The 13533-nt window shown below is 47.9% G+C and overlaps 1 pseudogene across 1 annotated transcript; it reads right to left on the bottom strand.

Moving 5' to 3' along the window:
• Positions 1–11205: 11205 nt before the first annotated feature.
• Positions 11206–12494, bottom strand: LOC308511886 (protein EOLA1-like; annotated as a pseudogene). Its single transcript has 2 exons — positions 12342–12494; positions 11206–11414 (listed from the first exon to the last, which is right to left on the bottom strand). The product of its transcript is annotated as a protein EOLA1-like (transcript).
• Between the last annotated feature and the right edge of the window lie 1039 nt (positions 12495–13533).

Below are 13533 nucleotides of genomic sequence, written 5' to 3' on the forward strand. Positions count from 1 at the left end.
TCCCCAAATCCCTGCTGCTGCTCAGCATATTCAGTAGCAGCTAACCTTTAGAACCCACAGTTTCCACAGTGTCAACTAAGCTGGTGAAGAAACCCCATAAGACCCTTTGATCTTCTTTGCTCTCCACCCCTTCCAACAGGGATAGGAAAAAACTGGGATCCTTGCTATTGGCCCTGAGCTAATATTTCAGGACTTTCAACTTGCTGCTTTCAGCATGGGCCCTGGGACCCCCACAGGATCTCGTACGGTGCAGGATCACTTTTGAACTGGGTAGTACAAATACAGGTTTGGTCAATGTCATTCACAAACTTAGATGCTGAAGCTTGTGAAACCGTCTTTTTTATTTTTTTAATTTTTATTTTTTTAATATTATTATTTTTTAATTAAATCTTTATTGTTCAGATTATTACAGTTGTTCCTCTTTTTCCCCCCATAGCTCCACTCCACACGGTGCCCACCCCACCCTCTGCCCTTACCCTCCTCCCCCCACTGTCCTGATCCATAGGTGTACGGTTTTTGTCCAGTCTCTTCCCGCACCCCCACACCTCTTCCCCCCCACCCCCGAGAATAGTCAGTCCAGTCCCTTTCTATGCCCCTGGTTCTATTATATTCACCAGTTTATTCTGTTCATCAGATTATTTATTCACTTGATTTTTAGATTCACTTGTTGATAGATGCATATTTGTTGTTCATAATTTGTATCTTTACCTTTTTCTTCTTCTTCCTCTTCTTAAAGGATACCTTCCAGCATTTCATATAATACTGGTTTGGTGGTGATGAACTCCTTTAGCTTTTTCTTATCTGTGAAGCTCTTTATCTGGCTGTCAGCTGATTTCTCAACAGAAACGATGCAGGCCAGAAGGGAGTGGCAAGAAATATCCAAAGTGATGAATACCAAGAACCTACAACCAAGATTACTTTACCCAGCAAAGCTATCATTCAGAATTGAAGGTCAGATAAAGAGCTTGTGAAACCTTCTATGAAAAGAAACAACATTTGAAAAATTCCCATAGAAAACAAGGATAAATTTCTAAATCATCACGGGTACCAAAAGATGCTACAACCATTTTCCCCGCAACTTGCCCTGGGCCTCACAACCTAGAACGTGGACTTCCCTCTTCTCAAATGCAGAGTGAAGAATTAGCCTCACATCTTGCCCAGCTGGAGAAGCTGCCAGACATGGGCCTGAAACGTGCCCGGGTGCAACTTGGCCCAGGCCCCCTCTTCCTCACCACTCATAGCCTCTTCAGACAGGGATGGGATGGAACTAGGATCCCTTTTCTATAATCCCTGAACAAAAATTTAAGGACTTTGGACTTGGTGGTCTCAGCATGGGCCCTGAGACCCCACGGGAACTTGTGGTGTTCCTGATCACTGTTGGGCACCTGCAGGTACAGCAGGTACTGTTCCTGCAGCCAAATGTTGGTGAGGACCCCCGTGGGATCCCCATAGATCCAATGTTCCTTCCCATCATGCAAGCCCATGACCTGCAGGGCTTCCCAGATTTCATCCTCGGGGACACAGTTGCCCTTTGTGGCGATCACCCACACAAGTGTGACCAGGAGGACATTGTTGGGAAATCTGTGCTCATTGCTCACCATCCTGCTCCTAAGGTATCTTGCAAAAGAACGGATCACAAAGGCAGAAATGCTGAATAGTGTCATCAAAGAGTACCAGGACTGCTTCCCTGAGATCTTCATCCAAGTCTCAAGTGCGTGCAGCTGGTATTTGGCATTGATGGGAGGGAAGTAGACCCAATGACCACTCCTATGTCCTGGTCACCACCGTGGGCCTCACCTATGACTGGGGGCTGATCAAGAAAGAAGACCTGACCAAGAGAGGCAGCAATACACAAGGAGCATTACTGGATAGGGCCTGGACTGGGCTGAGGAAGAGAAGAGTCCCTCACAGCAGGAGACCCTTTATGGGGTTTTGGGTCAGGAGGGCACTGTCCAGAAGGGAGTACTATAGTTTGAATGCTTGTGTCCCCGTAAAAGGCTGATGTTTAAACCCTAACCCCTAAAGATGACAGCATTAGCAGGTTGGGCCTTTGGGATGTGCTTAGGTTATGATGGTTGAGCCCTCAGGGACGGGAGTAGCACCTTATAAAGAGTCTCCAGAGAGATGCACGCTACTTCCACCATGTGAGGACACAGCAAGGAGGGCCCTCACTGCAGCACACTGGCTCCTTATTCTTGGACCGCCAGCCTCCAGAACAGGGGGAATTAAATCTCTGTTGGCGATAAGCTACTCAGTCTGTGGTATTTTGTTATGGAGTTCTTATCAAGTTTCCAGTCTCCCTCAGACCTGAATGCTGAAGTCAGGAGACACCCCATGCGGTCACCAGCCCTGTGGCCTTCCAAGGCTGAGAGCAAGGTGTGGTTTTGTGCAACTTCTACATTGTGAGTCCTGGGTCCCCTCAGGCCTGACACAGGGTCCCCATCATGACCCTGGCAGGTCCTGGGTCCTTCCTCTGCCTCCCTGGGGCTGGTTTGTGTACGAAAGCCCACAGGCTCTGAGACCATGCAAGGGAAGACCAGGTCTCAGGTGCCAGAGGGAAGCTGGTGCCAGCAGCCAGGGGAAGGAAGGCCTACTCTTGCATAAATTTCGTGCATCAGGCCTCTAGTTCTTTCAACAATAAAGAATTATTATAGCAGCCCCACTGGACTAGGGAGGAGCACAAGGGAACAGCTGGAAGGCTGGCATTGGAGAGGAGGCTCAGGTGTCTAAGTGAAGTTGCTCAGCAGCTTGGGGGAGTGGCTTGAGGCCTTAGAACCACAAGACTCTCTTTTATCTACTCTGAGCAGCCAGGCCAGCCTCAAGGGCCCCAGAGACCAGAGCTCAGTACTTTCTCTATGGCTGCAAGGCTGTGCAGATGCAACAGCCAGGTCAGGACCGAAATCATTTTTCCCTAGGGTGCGGCTGTATTGGTAGCCCAGTCAGCTGTGTTGCGCTGTGCTGTGCTGTAGTCACATGACTTTGGGGACTCTGTTCATAAGGTGGCAACACACACGGGTCATCTCTGGGGCCTTTGGAACTCTGAAGAACAAACCAATCACCTCTGTCAAAGGGTCCTGAGCATGGTGCCTAATAAATACTGTCTGACTGGTGATTGTGGGACCCAGGGTTGAATTTCTGGGACTGAGCAGGCTTACAGAGGGAGGCTATTTCCATAATGCATTTCTTCAACTCCATTGAAGTCAACAGTGTGAAAATTTCATCTTCAGAAGGAAAGAATGAGCCTGATGTCCTAGATTATTCATGACAATGGAAATTTGGTGGTTCTTGAATCGAAGATCCTCTAGAAACCTCGGGACTCAAGAGTGCCTAAAACATATCAAATAAACACCCTTTCCCCACAAAATGACAGACTCTGGTTTCCAGAGGCTTCTCTCCAATTTCCTTCCAATAAAATGGGCAAGTCCCTTTACATAAGCCATTAGCAGAGTCATGAGCTAGCAAACGCCACAAGGACACCTCCTTTTCAGCCTTTAAAAAAACTCACTTAGCCCAAACCGGTTTGGCTCAGTGGATAGAGCCTTGGCCTGCGGACTGAAGGGTCCCAGGTTCGATTCCGGTCAAGGGCATGTACCTGGGTTGCGGGCACATCCCCACTGGGGGGTGTGCAGGAGTCAGCTGATCGATGTTTCTCTCTCATCGATGTTTCTAACTCTCTATTTCTCTCGCTTTCTCTCTGTAAAAAACCAATAAAATATATTAAAAAAAAAAAAAACTTGCTTAAGGAACAATTCTTTGGTAGGCAACCAAAGGGAGCTGGCTGTTTAACCAGAGACACTAGGTGGAGCTTCCCTTTGAAAAGCCAGCCATTTTTATCCTCTAGGGCAGGGGTGGGCAACCTTTTTGTGAGTGCGTGCCAAAATCAGCAAAATCTCTGACTCAAAATTCTTCTGCGTTCCAACCCCAATTTTTTGAGAACATGTTATGCCTACTTGATATCTCTTAAGGTGTACGTATGTGAAGAACCTTGAAGAAATAATAAAATTCATTCAAGCGACAAAAACACAGTATATGATGATGAAAAATGCATTTATTTTTTAATGTATACATGTAAACTGATAGTCCGACAGAAAACTTTATGACTCCGTTTGATATTATCAGTGGGACTTTTTCTGCTGCACCACTGATGACAGAGATTTTACATAAGGTTTATATTTCATGACCTTCAGAGATACGCAGGAGCCACTACTTTCATCCATCAAGGTAATCCTATTATGAGACTTAAGAAAATTCATCACTGAGAACAAAGATTCACAAGAACAAAGTATGTGGATGAAAACTTGGAGAGTAATGCTGTTGCAAAGATTTTTTTTTGTTGCTGTTTTTAGTATTTTTAATTTTTATTTTTATTATTTTTTTATTGCTTAAAGTATTACAAAGGGTATTACATATGTGTCCTTTTTTCCCCCCCCGCCCTTGACAATCCCCTGGCCTCCCCTACCCCCCAGTGTCTTATGTCCATTGGATATGCTTATATGCATGCATATAAGTCCTTCAGTTGATCTCTTCCCCCCCCTCCCCGCCCCCGCCTTCTGCTCCCCTAACCTCCCCGGGATTCCCACTGTGTTTGACAGTCTGTTTGAGGCAGCTCTGCCTCTGTATCTATTTTTGTTCATAAGTTTATAATGGTCTTTATTATCCATGAATGTGTGAGATCATGTGGTATTCTTCCTTCATTGACTGGCTTATTTCACTTAGCATAATGCTCTCCAGTTCCATCCATGCCGTTGCAAATGGTAAGAGTTCCTTCTTTTTTAGAGCAGCATAGTATTCCATCGTGTAGATGTACCACAGTTTTCTAATCCATTCATCTACTGATGGGCACTTAGGCTGTTTCCAGATCTTAGCTATGGTGAATTGTGCTGGATCAACATATGGGTGCATATATCCTTTCTGATTGGTGTTTCTGGTTTCTTGGGATGTTGCAAAGATTTTTAAACAGAAAAAATTCTCTGGAATGGCATTCCAAGTCTTCAGTAGTTTGTTTTCGATGCTATTGAAATTACTCTTTCCCTCTTTCACCAATCCATGAATATGGTCTTTAAGATAACTTGTTATGTAAAATTATTTATTTATCTAATATGCACCTACACTGAACTTATCTGAAAAATAAAAAGTCAATATTAAGAAAAAAATTGTAAATGGAAGATTATAAGAGAGGGTTTCGCGTGCCAGCACAAGTTACTGGCATGCCATGTTTGGCACGCGTGCCAGGGGTTGCCCACCCCTGCTCTAGGGCATGTCTTCCATGAATAAACTTATTTCTGAATGAATGCTTTGTAAACCTGTTTAGAAGTACAAAGACCATGGACTGAACCCCAATCTAGACTGGGTGCTCATCTTTAAGCTGAGAGGCACCTTGGGGTATTTTCTTCCCTAATGCCTCTGGATTCCCTTTCAGAACAAAGGAACGACCCTCAGAGAGGACAAATAACACCACTTAGTGGCATAGCTGGGACCAGGACCTAGGACCCGTGCAGGTGGTGCCTTTCCATCTCCCTATACAGAGTGATTATTAAGACCAAAGTTACCCAAAACAGCTAGAGAACATGGATCACCGAAACCACTGTAGTATCCTCTCCTCTATGGTGAAGATGACTTGAATTTTGCTTTTGTGCCATCCCACACCCAGGCTCTCATCTACGTTCAACTACATATTTATGATTATTTTCGTATCAGCTTCCTTCAGTCACAGCTAGCTAAACAAGATGGAATTTAACTTAGTAGTGAGTCTGTGTATGGTTCTTGAAAAGAAGCTAACCCAAGAGCAAACAAAATGATTCAATGTACCTATCTTCAAGGCTATGGCAGAAGACGAACACACAGGTGTGTGTGTGGGGGGGTGGGGCGGTTGGGAGGGGTAGGGGGCAGAGGGCTTCTGGCAAGGAGAACAGGGCTGGCGTCAGAGTGAGTGAGTGGAATGCTTTGTTTCCCCAGAGCTGAATATGTGCCTAACCACAAATCACCAATGAAAAGGGGAAGTACCAAAGGAGATCCAATTTGGAAGTGGGAAGCCTGAAATCTGGGAAAGCCAAAGCCCACCCACCTCACTGAAGAAAGGAAATGGGGCATAGGGGAGGCCTCAAGGGAGTCTGAATCTGAGGGTCTGGGGAGGGTGATTTGAGAAGACACATGCAGGTGCCCCAAAGTGAACCCATCTTGGGTAGTGAGAAGAGTTCCTATGTGGAAGACATAGAAACTAAAGCCAATGTTATTGTGACCTGAGAGTGGTGCAATTTGGTGGCAAGCCAAGCTCAAGAGGGGATCCATAGGACATGAGAGGGTGTGGCTGCCCATTCCCACTGCAACACAGTGTTTAACATCTTCTCTCAGGTGCTTTGGGTAGCACTGAGGTTGAGGAATGAGAAGAACATTCCCACCTGTGCTGAAACACAGCCCTATTCTAGGGACAACTGGACCCAGGGCTAAGACAATAGGACTCTCTTTTGGGCTCATCTGAGCAGGACCTGCCAATCAGTAGGCACAGCTGCAAGAGACAAAGCAGGAAGCTTGTGAGGGGTGCATTGAAGACGGGGGCTACCTACTGAGACTAGGCAAACCACCATTTTCTGAGAGACACAGTCCCCCAGGAGCCCATCTGACCCAGGCAGTCTTGGTGGTTCCCCAGGCTAAGACTAACCAGGGCCCTATCCCTTGAGCAACAAAGAGGCCATGAACTGACTGCACCCCTTCTGTAGCGATGGGGGTGGAGATAGGTTCTTGACCTCTCAACACATCCAGTGAACTAGCAACAAGAAACAATCTTCCTGGCAGCATATGAACACCTTTAATATTAACCTGAACACTATTTCTCTATACTTTTAGAAAAGAGAGAAGATGGAGGTCCTACCAATGGCGACTCCCCTATACTTGGCCAGGGTCCACACTCCAGAGCAGCCATAAGTCACCTTTGTGACATCACATGACTTAAGCAGCTGGTTGCCCCACAACCGAGACTCTAGAATTTTGAGGACAGTATAAGTAGGGCGTCACTGCTGTGACCAAAGGCATTTCTGACCCCACTTTTGAAGTGATAGGATCCTGGGTACCAAGTGCTTTTTGATGTAGAGCATCAACATGGCTAATCAGAATACCCCTGAGATGTAAGAAGCCAAGCTGGCCCCATCAGAGGATGGACAACCACCAATAATGTTCCAATATGATACATCCCCAGATCCAAGGGGATGTGGGTCCAAGGGAGGCTTTGGAGGGGCACGGGGACCAAGAAGAGAGCCCAGATCCAAGCCCCCAAGACAACCCGCAACCACCGGACCCAAACCAAGGCACCACCAACGTGGAAGGAAACAACATTCTTCTTGGGCTGTCCTTCCCAAGAAAGCTTTGGAGGATAGTGGAGGAAGAGGCCCTCTCGTCTGTGTGTTGGAATGATGATGGAGACACCATGATCATTGATGAAAATCTTTTCTAGAGCGAGATTCTTTTATTTTTTATTTATTTATTTTTTTTTGTCATGACCACCCCTGGCCTTTTATAATGTAGATTTCCTTAGTCAGGTTAAAAAGTTTTTCTTTTTTTTTTAATTAAATCTTTATTGTTCAGATTATTACATTTGTTCCTCTTTTTTACCCCCATAACTCCCCTCCTCCCAGTTCCCGCCCCACCCTCCGCCCTCACTCCCCACCCACTGTCCTCATCCATAGGTGCACGATTTTTGTCCAGTCTCTTCCCGCATCTCCCAAACCCCTTTCCCCCCAAGAATAATCAGTCCATTTCCTTTCTATGTCCCTGATTCTATTATAATCACCAGTTCATTCTGTTCATCAGATTATTTATTCACTTGATTCTTAGATTCACTTGTTGATAGATGCATATTTGTTGTTCATAATTTGTATCTTTACCTTTTTCTTCCTCTTCCTCTTCTTAAAGGATACCTTTCAGCATTTCATATAATCCTGATTTGGTGGTGATGAACTCCTTTAGCTTTTCCTTATCTGTGAAGCTCTTTATCTGACCTTCAATTCTGAATGATAGCTTTGCTGGATAAAGTAATCTTGGTTGTAGGTTGTTGGTATTCATCACTTTGAATATTTCTTGCCACTCCCTTCTGGCCTGCAAAGTTTCTGTTGAGAAATCAGCTGACAGTCGTATGGGTATTCCCTTGTAGGTAACTGAGTTTCTTTCTCTTGCTGTTTTTAAGATTCTCTCTTTATCTTTTGCTCTTGGCATTTTAATGATGATGTGTCTTGGTGTGGTCCTCTTTGGATTCCTTTTGTTTGGGGTTCTCCACGCTTCTTGGACCTGTAAGTCCATTTCTTTCACCAGGTGGGGGAAGTTTTCTGTCATTATTTCTTCAAATAGGTTTTCAATATCTTGCTCTCTCTCATCTTCTGGCACCCCTATCATTCTGATGTTGGTACGCTTGAAGCTGCCCCAGAGGCTCCTTGCACTATCCTCGCATTTTTGGATTCTTTTTTCATTTTGCTTTTCCGGTTGGGTGTTTTTTGCTTCCTCGCATTTCAAATCATTGACTTGATTCTTGCGCTCCTCTGGTCTGCTGTCGGGAGTCTGTATAATATTCGTTATTTCAGTCCGTGTATGCTTAATTTCTAGTTGGTTCCCCAATATAACATCGAGGGTCTCATTAGTTTTCTTGTAGATCTCATTAAGTTTATCGGCGGCTACTAAACAGTTCTTGAGAGACCTTAAAAGTGTGGTTCTGAACTCTATATCTTCCATTGACAATTTTGTCCTGTTTCTTTGTCTCCGCATTTTGTTATGCTTCCTTGGTGCACCCCCTAGTGGTCTTTGTGCGCAGTCTTATAGTTAAACCTTGATTGTTGTAGCTAATACCAGGCAGGGTTTGACCTCCAGGCCAAGTGGCTATGAGGATCAGCTGTGTCTGCAGTGAGAGAGCTTCTGTCCAGAGCGAGATTCTTTGCCGAAGGGGCGAGGAGCAAATCTTTGAATCAAAAAGCCTGAGGAGTTTCATCTGCTTGCTGAACCGCCATGGCTTTAGCAAAATATGCCCAGGCAACTCTTCAGTTTGCTCTGCAGGGAACAGGATGGTGGTAAAGTAGAAAGTCCTCCCGTTTCCCACGTTCCCTGTTTCTCAAACATCTTCCTAGTGGACCCAGCAGAACAATATACTGAAAGGTCATGATTTCAGGGCCTAATCCCTTTTCATATGATACAGTATTTATGAAAAGATGAGAAAGTATAGATTTTCATTTGAAACTATAGCCCCCTTCGAGATAACCTGCAGGGATGAGTAAAGACTCTGAGCGGCCAGTTAATGTCAAATAGGTATATTTTCTCCACAAGTGACTAAATTAATTAATTTTGTTTCAGATCTACAGAAATTGCAATTTCCAGAGAGGCAAGCCTTGGCTCCTCGAGAACATTACAACACAAGGCAACCCGGTGACATGCGTTTGTCCAGGGACCAGTGTCACCCCTCCCCCCAAAAAAAGATGAAGATGGCCCCCACAAGACACTCCCCAAGATCACACCAGCAGAGCGGCGGCAATGAAGCTGAACAAAAGGCTCAGGAGACAGGCAAGAATGATTGGGGACCCAATGCCCGTCCCCCCCCCCCCCCCGGCATTCGAGATCACAGTTCCTCAGCCCATGGAGAGTGCCAGGGAGGTCCAGTGCCCAAGTGCAGCAAGTGGTTCAAGTGGGGAGGGTACTTTTGGCAGTGTCATGTTTGTTCCCTGGGCTACTGCTGGAACCAATGACATAGGGGATCTGCCACCCCCCCCCCCATCAAATGAACCGCTACAAGGTTCAGTGATATCTTTGTACAACATCTATTCTAAACTGATCGCTGGCCTTTCAGTCATGGCTCCATCAGAGGACCCTGACCAGGCTGAGGAGGAGCAGGAGGCCTCCTCAGATAACAAGTGTTCAGTCTGTGAGCGGTTCAAGCACAATGCAGGCCCATAATGTCACAGGCTTTGTAACCATGAATCCATTTCCACTTTAATAAAGAAAGGCAAAAACTACATGGTACAGAATAAACAATCCAATGAGAATTGTGAGTCCATGTTCTTCTGTTTCCATGCCACACACCTCATCAGAATGAGCCTGAGGAGACTAGAAATCCTGGCTCCAGACAGGCTTTTGTCCCAGTTGTCCTCATTCATTTTCACACCCTCGACAAGGAACTGGCTAGGGGGTCCTGAGGCAAGCCCAGGAAGATCTGGTCCCCTGATCCTTGACTACTGTTCAGGAGACAGAAATGCCCAGCATCACCTTATATTAGTCATGCAACTTGAAACAGGAGGGTCTTTACTCACGGATCTCCCTATGATGCCAGGAAGTTTCTGATCAGCATCAGAGTGTCTCTAGCCCAAGTTCCAGGGGCCTTGCAGAGAGGCCCACCTAGAACCCGGACCACCCCATCTGCTAAGCAGTGTACGACAGAGCCAGTCTGACTCAGAAGACTGGCCATTCCAGGCAATGCCTGCGAGAAACCACATCATCCTCACAGCTAACAGCTATTAGTAACCCCGCTAAAAGGAACCCAAATAAAGATTGCTCATACAGAAAACAAACGAACAAACAAACAAAAACAAAACACAAAAAACCTCTACCCATCACTTTTCCATCAGAGCTGTATTTCAGATCCGTTCTTGGGTCACAAGGTAGCTATGTGACATGTGTAACACAAGCTCTCGTGAGCCCAGGGACACTTTTACAGCAGACCAGTCACTTGCCAGGACAGACAGCCGCTTTCTTTCAAAGTCTGGTGTCCCTTTCACCGTGAGTGAGGCCAGGCCTGGCTGGTCACCCTCTGGCAATCATTCAGTGCCCGCTCCCAGACCGCCCACAAGGACCCCTGGGTGCTGCTGAAGTGTTCTCTGAGTTTGACCACAACAAAAACATGGGCGTCCCAAACAATAACCAGTTCTCCGAAAGCATTTTTCTCTGTAAAACCCAGGACTGAGCAGGACCAAAAATAGTGATAGCACCAAGATATTTCCTGGCAGCTTTCCCTTTTCCCTAAAGGTCAGAGTCCTTGACACAGTCAATGAGCCCAGAGAGGCATCTCACAAGGACAGTCCCCTACATCTGGTCACAGCAATCTGTTTACGTGAACAGCAGATGGTGGATAGTGCTCTCCACGATGGTGCCAATTCAGTTCTACATCCGCGGCATAATGGCCTGTTGATGGTCATGATTCAGCCGGATTCTCGGTGACCTTCCTGTGGAGTCCTCCTGCCCCTAGGGGATCAGGTGCGGTGGGATGCCTACCTGGAAGATATCCTTTCCCCCTTTCCTGGGTATGGGCTCCAGTAACCACCTGGGGTTTGAAAGTGCCCTTGGGTACTTCTGCTTCAGGTTGGTCAGTACAGCCTGCTTTTCCATTTCCACAACCTCCACAGGAGCCACGTTTACTGGGCAACTCAAAGATTCCCCCATGTCAAGGAGCCCTGGGAACCACGAGAGAAGCACTGAGACGTTTTTCCTTCCATAAACCAAAGGCTTCTCTTGAGAGAAAACAGTTATTCAGAGTTATACCCACTAGAGGCTAAGCTGATTTCACCAAAGAGACACAGAGAGTCAGCTGGGTCCCTCTGACTGAGCACTTCCGATGTGTCAAACTCTGCTCAGGGAACCCTGGGTGAGGCCCAGGAGAGAGGGAAATGAAGTGGACAGAGCCTGGTGCACTACTGGGCAGGTCCCAGCCCGGCTGCTGGGGGCAGCACCTACAGGTCAGAAGGGCCCCAGCTGCTGTGGGGAACCCACAGGCAATCAGGTCCCAAGCTCTTCACCAGGTGCAAGAAGCTGGTGTGGGACCTCAACCACTGAGGGTTGAGCGAAAAGGCCCAGGATGCTATGGGCTGTGGGGGTGGGGCAGGTGTGTGAAGTCAGGCAGACAGCCTGAGTCTGGAGGCCACCTGACCCTCTCTGTGTGCTGTGCAGCCTCCTCTGGACTGTCACGCAAACACACATGCGTCTACACACATAAACACACATGTGGGCATATAGGCAACACCACATGCAGACTTGGACCTGTCCCTGCCTCTCAGATCAGCAATGGGAACTGAGGCCCAGTGTGGACAGAAGGGTTCACCCGGGTCGTAGGAACTCGGCCCTCGGAACCCCAGCCTGGGCCCCTTGCTGCCCCTTTGAAGGTGTGCTGCTTACACAAACCACAGCCCCACTGCCACAGATTCAAAACAAAACAAGCCCCAAACTCCTGAGCAAGGTCCTGGGGGTCCTCTCAGAGGAGTGTGAGCAACTCTCAGGGTGTCAGGCCTTGCCAGCGCTCACTCCTCTCCCATACTTCTCCCTTTGGGAGCAGAGCCTGAATCTGCATGGGGTTCCACCCCAGCCTCTCCAGCAGCAGCTCCAGCCAGAGGGCTCTTCCCAGGCCCTGTGAGCAATGTGGATGGCGATGGTGCAGTTCCTGTGGCGGCTCCGTAGGGTCGCCAACGAGTCACCAGAGTCATGGCCCCATTTAAGACCAAGCCTGCATAAGGCTGCCAGGAGAGGCAGGAGAACTCCATCTCCCCAGAGGTCCGTGGGCCTCACGTGGGCTGTGGAAACCCAAAAGTGTGAATGTCAATAAGCATCATGCATCAGCCCTCCGTGTTCATGGTCTGTGGGCTGACCTCTTCCCCCAGTGTCCCCTGGGGCCCTGGAACCCCACTGACAGGGATGGTGGGAGAGCAGAGAGTGTTGGCTCCTTCTTCCTATCCCCACGCACTCAGCTGCCAGGCCCCATGGAAAGGGCTGGTGATGCAGATGCCTCGTCCATCAGATGGAGTCTTTGGGGAGCTCAAGGAAGAAGGTGGCGACAGGTAAGGAGAGGCACTCAGGACAGGGTGTGGTCATTTCCACAAAGAAGGTCACTGAGGCCAGGGGAGCACAGAGGAGGGAGAAAGGGTGCTTTGGCTTCACACCGGGTGAGTGGGTTCTAGCCCTCTCCCAGTGCATACCCTCCTGAGCTTTCCTTCTCCTGCCCACCCCCACCCACCCTAACACTGTCAGCTCCCTCCTCTTTTCACCTCAAGGTGCTGCAGTCCCCATGCACCCTGGTCCCTCTTCCAGGGCTTCTGCTTGCAAATCCTTGGGCTCCAACCTCAGCTGGACCCTGGGACACCACCGTGTGAGCTCAGATCATCCTGCCAGGTGTCTCCCTCGGACCCCTTGGGAGCCACCCTCCTCCATCCCCTGGCTGCACCACTGCTATCTGCTATCAGCAGACACTCCTGGCCCCCACCTGAGTCTACAGAAGGAATAACAGGAGCAGGAAGAATTGGCACCAGTACCCACACACCAACCCACTTCGAGGACCTGGGATGGGCATGATCCAAGAATCCTAGAATTCAATCCTCAAATAACGGGGATAGGGGCAGTGTCACTGTCACCCAGTCTACAGTTGAGAAGGTGGCACAGAAGGATGAATAGATGGCCCATGATAATGGGGGCCCTGACTGCATCACCCACTGTCCTTGCCTTTTACATGGGGAAGGGGGACCTAGTACCTAGCGGAGCTCAGATTCCACGGGGCTGCGTACCTGGCCCGTAAGAGGACAGTCACAA

Source organism: Myotis nattereri, assembly GCF_964212035.1.
Source record: "Myotis nattereri genome assembly, chromosome: X".
Lineage (NCBI taxonomy): Eukaryota > Metazoa > Chordata > Mammalia > Chiroptera > Vespertilionidae > Myotis > Myotis nattereri.